This window comes from Salvelinus sp. IW2-2015, unplaced genomic scaffold (genome assembly GCF_002910315.2).
Source record: "Salvelinus sp. IW2-2015 unplaced genomic scaffold, ASM291031v2 Un_scaffold3260, whole genome shotgun sequence".
Lineage (NCBI taxonomy): Eukaryota > Metazoa > Chordata > Actinopteri > Salmoniformes > Salmonidae > Salvelinus > Salvelinus sp. IW2-2015.
Window position 1 is genome coordinate 14,432 of NW_019944546.1, and position 12,861 is coordinate 27,292.

Consider the following 12,861-nt stretch of genomic DNA (forward strand, 5'->3'; position numbering starts at 1 on the left):
TTGAATGGGGAATTGATTTAATTGAGCAGACTGATACGGCGGATGACTCCAAAAACAACGATGGTGATATATTCGATTGTGGATAGGTGTAACAGATTTAAATTCAGATGCATTGAGCGGTGACCGACTACCATCCAACGATGGTGATATTGATGGAGTACAGAGAATGAGGCAGAGGGTGCAACGACTACATCATACTCACCGATGGTGATATTGCTTATGGATCCGGATATGAATGAATGAGGCTGAGGGTGATGACTTACACACCATGACGATAGTGTAGATATTTTGATTCAGGACGGAATAGATGAATGAGGCTGAGTGATGACTACAACAACGATGGTAGATATTGCATAGAGGAACAGAGTTGATGATGAGGCTGAGGGTGATGACTACATGTAGTCATCAACCACTACAGCGACTCTGCGATTTGGATTATTGCTTCATGGAGGAATTAGATGAATGAAGGCTGGCTTTGGCCTGCCACTCAATGATCCACCATCGTTGTTGTTGGTCGGCATCACCCATCCAGTTGTGGCTATTCATTAATCTATTCCGGGCATCAATATCAACCGAGGGTTGATATGACTCATACTAGTTACTCATGTTCGATTGATACATCGTTGTATCGTTCGGTCGATAGATCGCATCTAGAGGCAAGCCTCAATTATCTATTCCTCCATCAATATCACCATTGTTGTTGTAGTCATCACCCTCAGCTTATTAATCTATTCCTCCATCAATATACACATCGTTGTTGTAGTCATCACCCCTCAGCCTCATTCATCTATTCCTCATCAATTCACCATCGTGTTTGTAGTCATCACCCTCAGCCTCATTCATCTATTCTCCATCAATATCAAATCGTTGTTGTAGTCATCACCCTCAGCTCATTCATCTATTCTCCATCAATATCACCATCGTTGTTGTAGTCATCACCTCAGCCTTCTTCATCTTTCCTCCATCAATATCACCATCGTTGTTGTAGTCATCACCCTCAGCCCTCATTATCTATTTCCTCCATCAATATCACCATCGTTGTTGTAGTCATCACCCTCAGCCTCATTCATCTTTCCTCCATCAATATACACATCGTTGTTGTAGTCATCACCTCAGCCTCATTTCTCTGTTATCCATCAATATAACCATCGTTGTTGTAGTCATCACCCTCAGCCTCATTAATCTGTTACTCCATCAATATCACCATCGTTGTTGTAGTCATCACCCTCAGCCTCATTAATCTATTCCTCCATCAATATCACCATCGTTGTTGTAGTCATCACCTCAGCCTCATTAATCTATTCTCATCAATATCACCATCGTTGTTGTAGTCATCACCCTCAGCCTCATTAATCTATTCTCCTTCAATATCACCATCGTTGTTGTAGTCATCACCCTCAGCCTCATTAATTGTTACTCCATCAATATCGTAATAATAGTCATCATCCACTTCATGTTTCTGCCCTCAATAAAAGCCCTTCTGAATGAACCACATTGTCCTTCTGCCTGCTGGAGCTCATCAAGCTCTCCAGCAACAAGCTTTCTCTGAGACACAATCACTTACTATTGGTCAGCCGCAGGGAACCGCCCACGCCTCTGAGACACAATCACTTCCTATTGGTCAGCCGCAGCGAACTGCCCACGTCTCTGAGACACAATCACTTCCTATTGGTCAGCTGCAGGGAACCGCCCACGTCTCAGGAGACATGTATTTTAGTCAGTAAGTTAAACTGTCTGGGCCTTGGAGAATCTGTCCCAAATAGACAGACCATCTGTTTATCTGTAATGTACTTATCCTCATACAGTTTATCTCCTGGATTCATCTTTGTGTTTTCTGGTTGTGTTGAGTGGGACAATGGAACATAGTGTTYAACATGATCCTAYTGTCTATTGKCTTCAAGAAGATATTCACTTTATCCATTACAACAATCTGAGMCCCTTATCTGCTGGTTTCATCACTATATTTCTAGAGCTTGATTTGTTTAAACATTTATAAGGTTAAGCTGATAAACAGGTCTGGTTCTGAATTGTGAAAAGGAAGCCACATCCCTACGTATAAGAGTCTGTATAGTTTCTGACACTGACTCCAACTGAGGTTCCCAATGTCAGGGGTTTGGAAATAGTATCTGAGGAAAATCTGTTTCATATTCAAAATGATCTGATAACTTCAATCTTCTATGATAGACGTGTAGATCCCTCCTGAGCTCCCTGCAGTCCACCTGTTTAGGAGTTGGTATGAAAGTCAGTCCTCTTTCTAGAACCTCACTCTCGGCTTGGTTGAGCCCAATGGGACATTGCTGGTCAAGACCTCAAATCGGTTGTGAAGTAGTATGGACATATTGATGGAACGAGATCACTAAACTGGTGGTTAGACAGGGTAGATCCAAGAGCCTCTGCTCTCATCTAGAGGGTGTTTCTCTGTACTGCTTGACACATGGAGACTCAATGGAGGCCCAGTGGTTAGACAGGGTAGATCCAAGAGCCTCTGCTGTCATCTAGAGGGTGTTTCTCTGTACTGCTTGACACATGGAGACTCAATGGAGGCCCAGTGGTTAGACGGGTAGATCCAAGAGCCTCTGCTGTCATCTAGAGGGTGTTTCTCTGTACTGCTTGACACATGGAGACTCAATGGAGGCCCAGTGCAAGTGCTCAAAGGCCCAAACAATTGTTTGTCAGGCTGGGATCTATAAAGCAGTATGTTCTTCAATTGGATGCCAACTAATATTCATACAGGGACAATAGGTGAGGCAGGAAGAAGAATGGTGTTCCTGATTTTCACAATTCCTCTTTTTTCTTTAGAGCTTCAGATTGAGATTGTTGTTATTCTCCAATATGTTTTTCTTCAGTGTTGCACTCTGGGTTCTCCAAGGGTAAAACTCCCTCTACTCTCCTCTTAACAGTTGTAGCCCCATGCTTTTGCTGGGAATTGTCCACTGTTGGTATCYATTTATTTGGTCCCAAAAAGACAAAAAGAAAAGTGTATTTGTCTAGTTTTAGCTGAGTCTCCAGTCATAATCAGGATAATGGCTCCACAACCCCCTCCSCCTCTGACTGTTCCTGACTATCTTGGAACAGAGGTGCAGCCCAGATAAGACTAGAATCCTACCGTAGCCGCAGGTTTTCTGTACAAAAACCTTCATTTAAAAGCAACTGGTTCATAAGAAGAGAGTGTCTGGAAATCTTGGTTACTGAAGATGCTGCATTGCTAAAAGTTCTGTGTGGGGTCCATCTACTGGGAGGTGGTTAACTAGTCTGTTATATATATAGTTCTGTGTGGGTCCATCTACTGGGAGGTGGTTAACTAGTCTGCATATATAAAGTTCTGTGTGGGTCCATCTACTGGGAGGTGGTTAACTAGTCTGTTATATATAAAGTTCTGTGTGGGTCCATCTACTGGGAGGTGGTTAACTAGTCTGAATATATAAAGTTCTGTGTTCCATCTACTGCGAGGTGGGTAACTAGTCTGTATATTCTACTGATTCATATGGATACCAGTCCATACATTGGCTGTAAAAGTGGGTAGAAACAGACATATAACTTTAGCTATGTGGTCTTTACTTGAGTGTGTTTCAGCAGGGTGAGGTCAGAGAGATGCTTCCAAGTCAGTATTTTTCTGAACTCATAAAATCCTTTACACAATCTGATGGGATGGATGTTCAACCCCATTAAAATGACCATAAAGTCTATATAGAACCTTTAAGTTAAGACCTCACAGATCTGTTCATGGCAAAACAGTTCAATGAATGATACTAATTGATTCCTAAAGAATATAACATATAAATCATGAGCCTCATCTTGAGGAGTCACCTGTGACACTATTCAAAAAGAGTAGGAGGGCTGATCTAGGATCAGTTTAGCCTTTTATATCATAATGAATCAGATTACACGGAGAGGAGGGACCTGATCCTAGAACATAATGAATCAGATTACATGGAGAGGGGGACCTGATCCTTGATCATAATGAATCAGATTACATGGAGAGGGGGACCTGATCCTAGATCATAATGAATCAGATTACATGGAGAGGGGGACCTGATCCTAGATCATAATGAATCAGATTACATGGAGAACGCTGTCCTAGATCATAATGGAATCAGATTACATGGAGAGGACCTGATCATTGATCATAATGAATCAGATTACATGGAGAGGGGGACCTGGTCCTAGATCATAATGAATCAGATTACATGGAGAGGGGGACCTGATCCTAGTCATAATGAATCAGATTACATGGAGAGTGGGGACCTGATCCTAGATCATAATGAATCAGATTACATAGAGAGGAGGACCTGATCCTTGATCATAATGAATCGATTACATGGAGAGGGGGGACCTGATCCTAGATCATAATGAATCAGATTACATGGGAGGGGGGCCTTTCCTAGATCATAATGAATCAGGTCACATGGAGAGGAGGACCTGATCCTAGATCATAATGAACAGATTACAATGGAGAGGGGGGCCTTTCAAGATCAAATGACGGTAATGAGGGAGCTGATCCTAGATCATAATGAATCAGATTACATGGAGAGAGGGGGCCTGATTCTAGATCATAATGAATCAGATTACATGGACAGGGGACCTGATCCTAGATCAGCCTCCTCCTCTGAGACACTTCCCAGGAGTCACCAGGACCAAGAAACCAAACACTTACTGTTGTAAAGTCTAGTTACAGCAGGTGTTTACTACCATCTAGTGGAAGAAACCAATAAAACACTTTATTATCAGGGTGGGAAGACGGCTCAGTGAAACAGGAAGTAAAGTTGTTCTTTGTACAGGATCCATGGTGAGATGACAGAGCAGAAAACACTACATGGAAGAGAAGTACAAATAAAGTATTTCTGAACAATAAAGGCCGAGTAAGAGAATAAATACCTGGAATTACATATTATTACTAGTTAGTAGATCTCACAGGGTTCTGTCGTCATAATTTACCATACACCAGTGACGTCAGGAGGGACGTGATTTCCTCATATGAAAGTGAAAGTAACTGTGTGGTCTACGCCGTTACAAAACGACTGTGGAAAATGCAGGCACATTTCTCCGCAACATTTGAAGTAGGATAATGTGTTGATTTGAAGGACAGACGGACAGAATCTGGTAAGTCTTGGCTACATTATAACTATTATAGTTAGGTCGTAGTCAGACATTCAATAGACAGACTAGGCTTGAGATATGATTCTTTATCATGCTGACTACCTGGGCCCGGTTTCCACGATGGAATTTAGGTTTAACGTGGAAACGCATGATAAGTGGTAAACCATAATTATCAAAATGCAATTGAGTAAACGAAATTTACAAATAAAAAGATGCGTAAACGATGTCTAAGTATTTCTGAATAATAATGAATTCTAAAGGAAAGAGTATGTGAATGAATACTAGGAATGATATATTACTAGTTAGAACTGCTACTTGAGCTGAGTTGTGCAGTTTTCAAAGTGGAAACTAATCAGTAGGTTTACATGTTATCAGTAAAACGTCTGTAAGATGGTGGAGGAGCTTTTCAATTAAACGGTTTTAGTGTTTTCTCAGGTTTCTCAACCCTTTTGTTCTTACCAGCACTTACACACCTGATTCAACTAATCATCAAATATTTTAAGACAGTTTAATATTTGAGGCATACAAATGAACATTCTCAAATTAAAACATTTTGGGTTTGTAGGCCTGTTTACAATTATTAAAGTCACACAATAAGGAGGGGAAAAACACAACTAAACCTGGTTTCGAGTAAATTATATGTTTAGCAAAAATAATGTAAGAGAGATGTCTTGAAGAAAGACTATAATAAATTGGAAGCAAGATGCGGCACAATGTCATGATTTACTGCTGTCGCATGAGACTGACTGTTAGAGCCACCTGTGGTTACTATAGTAATATGAAGGGGTGACGCCTTGACTGCAGTTGAATCTGAATATAAGAAAGTATCTGTACAGGGCCATTTTGAGATGACAGAGCAGCTCATAGTTTAATCTCTAAACTGCAATTGAGTTTCACAGTAAAGTGAGTATTTTCATGTTAATAATCTAGAATAAAGTAGAGGGAACATGTTGAATAAGTAAACTAGTGTCGAAGTGCTGCTGAGTCATTCCTACCATGCGGTGACTTTTCTGTCCACGGAAATATCAGTTCTTATTTAGTGTAAAATGTGGATTCCAAAAGGCTTTAAATATAAGGTGTCCTTTACCTTAAAAACACAAATTATGGATCCGAAAGGGATGTTATGCATTTTAACTCTTTTTTTGTCAGAAGATGTAGGCGTTTTGTCCCCAGATGTTATTTATCAACTTCCACAAGAAATATAAGCCATAAAATAACAAAATGTTAAACAATTCTTCATATTTTTATAGTCCTAGTTGAAGTCTCTTCATCAATTACTTTTTTCATGATTATTGTATTTATTATCTAATAGGGAGAGCCGGGCAACTGAAATGTCTGAGCTTTTTTCAAAGAGTGACTGTGAACATCTGAACCAAAACCAAATTAAGGAGACATAGATATGATTTAAAAACAACTGTTGATGCAATATGAAATAAAATGGGTGGAGGAGATGAATCATAAACCCAGATTTGAGAACCTTTTGTTTGATTAAGAGTGAATTGGTGTGTGAGATGAATCATAAACCCAAATTGAGAAGCTTTTGTTGATTAACAGTGAATTGGTGTGTGAGAGTGTCACGGTTTGTCGTCGGAAGGATGAGACCAAAGCGCAGTGTGGTGAGCGTACATTTTCCTTTTATTAAATGTCGCCAACAAACAACGAAGACACAACCGTGAAGCTTACAGGGCTAAAGTGCCACTAACAAAAGTCAACTACCCACACTGAAAGAGGGAAAAAGGTCTACCTAAGTATGATTCCCAATCAGAGACAACGATAGACAGCTGTCCCTGATTGAGAACCATACCGCCAAAACATAGAAATAAAGAAACTTAGAAAACAAAAAATGAATGCCCACCCCACATCACACCCTGACCTAACCAAATAGAGAAATAAAACGTCTCTYTAAGGTCAGGGCGTGACAGAGAGATATATTATGTATGACCTACCTAAAAGCAAGAGATCGCTATGTGCACAGGGAAGATCAGGGATATTACCTATTGTGGTGAAATGGAGGAAAGACTATGTAACTATTGTGACCTCGAAGAAATAGAGAATGAAACTGATTTGATCCTCTATTGCCCTTTCTACCACGATATACACTTGCTCTTATTCCAGAAAGCACAGCAGATATACCCTGGCATTATGTGATCAGTGATGGGGAGTTATTGAAATGTTTTTTGGTCCATTGTGTATTTCCGTTTGTGGAATATTTAGATAAAGCCTTGAATATAAGAAAAATGTCTACCTATAATTAAATTGTAAAAATATTTAGCTTCTATGTGGTAAATGGTATGTGTGTATAGGCTTGTCTCCCATATGAATCTTCTATGTGGTAAATGGTATGTGTGTATATAGATTGTGTATAGACTTGTCTCCCATATGAATCTTCTCYTYGTTCCAGACTGGATTCAAATGCCTTCTGTTTCTTTTTTTCTGTATTTATTTATCTGTATATGTGTATATATACAGTGTGTATGTACTGTATGTGTATATATACAGTGTGTATGTATGTATATTATTGTTCTGCTCTAGGGATGTAATTATTGTTTGCATCACCTTATTTACTATTATGTATTGATTTTTACCTTCCATTGTTTTCATTCTTCATGTGATGCGCAGTGCAGAGAACACTGGAAGGAGAATTATCCTTTAATTTCCACAGTGAATTATTGTAATGTTTGTTTATGTGGCAATTAATAACCCCATAAGGGAAGGGTTGCCAGTTGGCGATTTGACACAGAAATAAAATTTCATTCATTTGTTCTTAATTTTTCATTCATATTATTTAATTTAAGATTTCCTGCGTCCCCCTAATATCACTTTCCACCCTGTTAGTTTGTTGTAATTCCTAGAGCAAAACAGAGAACACCATCGTGTTCATACGAGTCTCAGTTTACAATAGAGTGGTATCATAATATTTTGTTGGCCAAACCGTTTCCAACTCTACACACAATTTTGTGAGAAGACAGATTTTCGGGATATCTCATGGTCTGACAAACACCACTCTAGCTCTGACAACTAGATCATAATGAATTAGATGACATGGAGGGTGACCTGATCCTAGATCATATTGAACCAGATTACACGGAGAGGGGGACCTGATTCTAGATCAGCTCTGAGACACTTCCTTTATGAATAAGGGCCCAGCAGTCACCAGGACCAACTGTAAATTGCTCTGGATAAGAGCATCTGCTCAATGACTAAAATGGAAATGTAAAATGAGTCACCAGGACAGGCATTGGCRGGACGGTCACAGCCACACAGTTCACTGGTTAGGTAGGACACAAGATAACTGTTAGATAGGAGCAACAGTAAAGATACATGCCCTCGATGGGAAGTGACATTAATCCATAAATACAGAGCACAAGTACAACCCTTTTATATAAACCTTTTAAGGTAGTAAGAAAATCTGCTACTGCTATACTACTGCTACTGCTACGACTACTACACTAACCACTACGACTACTACCACTACACTACTACTACTGCTACACTGTTACTAACTACATACTACTGTTACTGCTACTGCTATGCTACTGCACTGCTACTGCTACTGCTACTACTCTACTACTACTGCTACTACTACTGCTACTCTACTGCTACGCTACTGCTACTGCTACTGCTCACTGCTACTACAACTACTACTCTACTCCTACTGCTACTACTGCTACTACTACTACTACTACTACTAGCTACTCTCTACTACTAACTACTGCACTATACTGACTACTACTACTACTACTACTACTACTACTACTACATACTTCTTCTTCTTCTTCGGTGGGTTTAACAGCAGATGGGCATCCAACGTTTTGTGCATTACCACACCTACTGTACTGGAGCATGGGCCAGAAACAGGGAGAAACTAAATCCTACCTGCCAGCCCAGTTGCTCTTAAACCCAGGCACCACAGGCTAATGGATTTATTTCCTTTACTCTCATCAGACTGGAAAATGTACCAGTTTAAAGTATACAAAAATACATATCTTTTGTATTACAAATTACATTTATTATAACATGTAATATGCAAATGAGGCAAACCTCCTTAAATATGCGCTCATTTGCATATTACGAGAATTCGTTTTTCAACACATTGCTTCAAGGCAGAATGTTTTTTGTTTTTGTTTTATTGTGATAGACACTCAATGGTCAGACTTTTACAGAACAGTTTATCAAAAGATTTTCATTTCATGGAATTATTTAAAATACACTATTCACATGTATGATGGATGCATGTTTTGCATATTTTACAGATAAAATGACACTTAACATCAAAACGACCACAAGATATCAAAAAGAGCCTCTGTAAAGTCTGACCATAAGACCCAAGAACCTGTGCGTGGAATAATGTGAATGTACATTCCTCTGAAGACTGAGAAAAAATGAATTGGAGCACGGGGAACATGTCATTTGAGAATGAGCGATAAAGATAGCTAATGCAATTAACATGTACTTTCCATAAATATAACCATTTATGTCACATTAATTTTTTAACTTATTTTAACCTCATACAATTTATCTTCTGGATTATCTTGTGTTTTCTGGTTATGTTGAGGGAACAATGGATCATAGCGTTTAACATTAATCTATTGGCTATTGGCGTCAACGAAGATATTCACTTTTCCATTACAACAATCTGAGCCCCTTATCTGCTGGTTTAATCACTATATTTCTACAGCTTGATTTTTTTAAATTTATTGTAAGGTTAAGGTGATATACATGGTCTGGTTCTGCATTGTGAATCAATATAATATCATTAGTACAAATTAACAGAACATTTGCAGGACACATACAGTAATATAAAAGGAAGCCACATTCCTACCTATAGAGTCTGTATAGTTTCTGACACTGACTCCCAACTGAGAATCCCAATGTGAGGGGAATGGAAATCAGTATCTGAGGAAAATCTGTTTCATATTCAAAATGATCTGATAACTTCAATCTTCTATGAAAGACGTGTAGATCCCTCCGGACGCTCCCCGCAGTAACCTGTTAGGAGTTGGTATGAAAGTCAGTCCTCTATTCTAGAACTCACTCTATCGGCTTGGTTGAGCCCATGGGACATTGTTGGTCAAGACCTCTATCGTTTGTGAAGTAGTATGGACATATTGATGGAACAAGTCACTAAGCCTGGTGGTTAGACAGGGTAGATCAAGAGCCTCTGCTGTCCATCTAGAGGGGGGTTTCTCTGTACTGCTTGACACATGGAGACTCAATGGAGGCCAGTGTTAGACCGGGTAGATCCAAGAGCCTCTGCTTCATCTAGAGGGTGTTTCTCTGTACTGCTTGACACACTGGAGACTCAATGGAGGCCCAGTGCAAGTGCTCAAAGGCCCAAACAATTGTTTTTCAGGCTGGGATCTATAAAGCAGTATGTTCTTCAATTGGATGCCAACTATATTCATACACGGGACAATAGTGAGGCAGGAAGAAGAATGTGTTCCTGATTTTCACAATTCCTCTTTTTCTTTAGAGCTTCAGATTGAGAATTGTGTTATTCTCCAATATGTTTTTTCTCAGTGTTGCACTCTGGTTCTCCAAGGGTAAAACTCCCTCTACTCTCCTCTTAACAGTTGTAGCCCCATGCTTTTGCTGGGAATTGTCCACTGTTGGTATCAATTTATTTGGTCCCAAAAAAGAAAAAAAGAAAGTGTATTTGTCTAGTTTTAGCTGAGTCTCCAGTCATAATCAGGATAATGGCTCCACAACCCCCTCCCTCTGACTGTTCCTGACTATCTTGGAACAGAAGGTGCAGCCCAGATAAGACTAGAATCCTACCTAGCCGCAGGTTTCTGTACAAAACCTTCATTTAAAAGCAACTGGTTCATAAGAAGAGAGTGTCTGGAATCTTGTTACTGAAGATGCTGCATTGCTAAAAGTTCTGTGTGGGGCCATCTACTGGGAGTGGTAACTAGTCTGTTAATATATAGTTCTGTGTGGTCCATCTACTGGGAGTGGTTAACTAGTCTGCATATATATAAGTTCTGTGTGGGTCCATCTACTGGAGGTGGTTAACTAGTCTGTTAATATAAAGTTCTGTGTGGGTCCATCTACTGGGAGGTGGTTACTTAGTCTGAATATATAAGTTCTGGTGTCCATCTACTGCGAGGTGGGTAACTAGTCTGTATATCTACTATTATATGGATATCCAGTCCATACATTGGCTGTAAAAGTGGTAAAACAGACATATAACTTTAGCTATGTGGTCTTTACTTGAGTGTGTTTCAGCAGGGTGAGGTCCAGAGAGATGCTTCCAATCAGTATTTTCTGACTCATAAAATCCTTTACACAATCTGATGGGATGGGTTTAACCCCATTAAAATGACATAAAGTCTATATAGAACCTTTAAGCTTAAGACCTCAGCAGATCTGTTCATGGAAACAGTTCAATGAATGATACCTAATTGATTCCTAAAGAATATAACATATAAATCATGAGCCTCATCTTGAGGAGTCACCTGTGACACTATTCAAAAAGAGTAGGAGGGCTGATCTAGGACAGTTTAGCCTTTTATATCATAATGAATCAGATTCACGGAGAGGAGGGACCTGATCCTAGAACATAATGAATCAGATTACATGCGAGAGGGGACCTGATCCTTGACATAATGAATCAAGATACATGGAGAGGGACCCTGATCCTAGATCATAATGAATCAGATTACTGGAAGGGGGACCTGATCCTAGATCATAATGAATCAGATTACATGGAGAGACGCTGATCCTAGATCATAATGAATCAGATTACATGGAGAGGACCTGATCATTGATCATAATGAATCAGATTACATGGAGAGGGGGACCTGGTCCTAGATCATAAATGAATCAGATTACATGGAGAGGGGGACCTGATCCTATCATAATGAATCAGATTACTGGAAGAGTGGGGAACCTGATCCTAGATCATAATGATCAGATTACATAGAGAGGAGGACCTGATCCTTGATCATAATGAATCCGATTACATGGAGAGGGGGGGACCTGATCCTAGATCATAATGAATCAGATTTACATGGAGGGGGCCTTTCCTAGATCATAATGAATCAGGTTCACATGGAGAGGAGGACCTGATCCTAGATCATAATGAATCAGATTACAATGGAGAGGGGGGCCTTTTCTAGATCAAATGATCAGGTCACATGAGGGAGACTGATCAGATCATAATGAATCAGATTACATGGAGAGAGGGGGCCTGATTCTAGATCATAATGAATCAGATCACATGGACAGGGACCTGATCCAGATCAGCACTCCTCCTCTGGAGACACTTCCCAGGAGTCACCAGGACAAGAAACCAAACACTTACTGTTGTAAAGTCTAAGTTACAGCAGGTGTTTACTACCATCTAGTGGAAGAAACCATAAAACACTTTATTATCAGGGTGGGAAGACGGCTCAGTGAAACAGGAAGTAAATAGTTCTTTGTATCAGGATCCATGGTGAGATGACAGAGCAGAAACACTACATGGAAGAGAGTACAAATAAAGGTATTTCTGAACAATAAAGGACGAGTAAGAGAATAAATACCTGGAATTACATATTATTACTAGTTAGTAGATCTCACAGGGTTCTGTCGCATAATTTACCATACACCAGTGACGTCAGGAGGGACGTGATTTCCTCATATGAAAGTGAAAGTAACTGTGTGGTCTACGCCGTTACAAAAGACTGTGGAAAATGCAGGCACATTTTCTCTCCGCAACATTTGAAGTAGGATAATGTGTTTGATTTTGAAGGACAGACGGACAGAATCTGGTAAGTCTTG

At 39.7% G+C, this 12,861-nt stretch overlaps 2 long non-coding RNA genes across 3 annotated transcripts in view; one reads left to right on the forward strand and one right to left on the reverse strand.

Moving 5' to 3' along the window:
* The window catches only part of LOC139025783 (uncharacterized), a 71,415-nt gene that overhangs the window by 9,621 nt on the left and 48,933 nt on the right, over positions 1-12,861 (reverse strand). The gene's annotated exons all lie outside the window — the stretch shown is intronic.
* On the forward strand, positions 4,911-7,860 carry LOC112075595 (uncharacterized). 2 transcript variants are annotated; one of them, XR_002895011.2, is made up of 3 exons: positions 4,911-5,100; positions 6,652-6,713; positions 7,213-7,860. It is a non-coding gene; the product is annotated as an uncharacterized lncRNA (long non-coding RNA). The 2 variants fall into 2 exon arrangements; XR_011477413.1 differs by lacking the exon at positions 4,911-5,100 and having other exon boundaries at positions 5,492-6,713.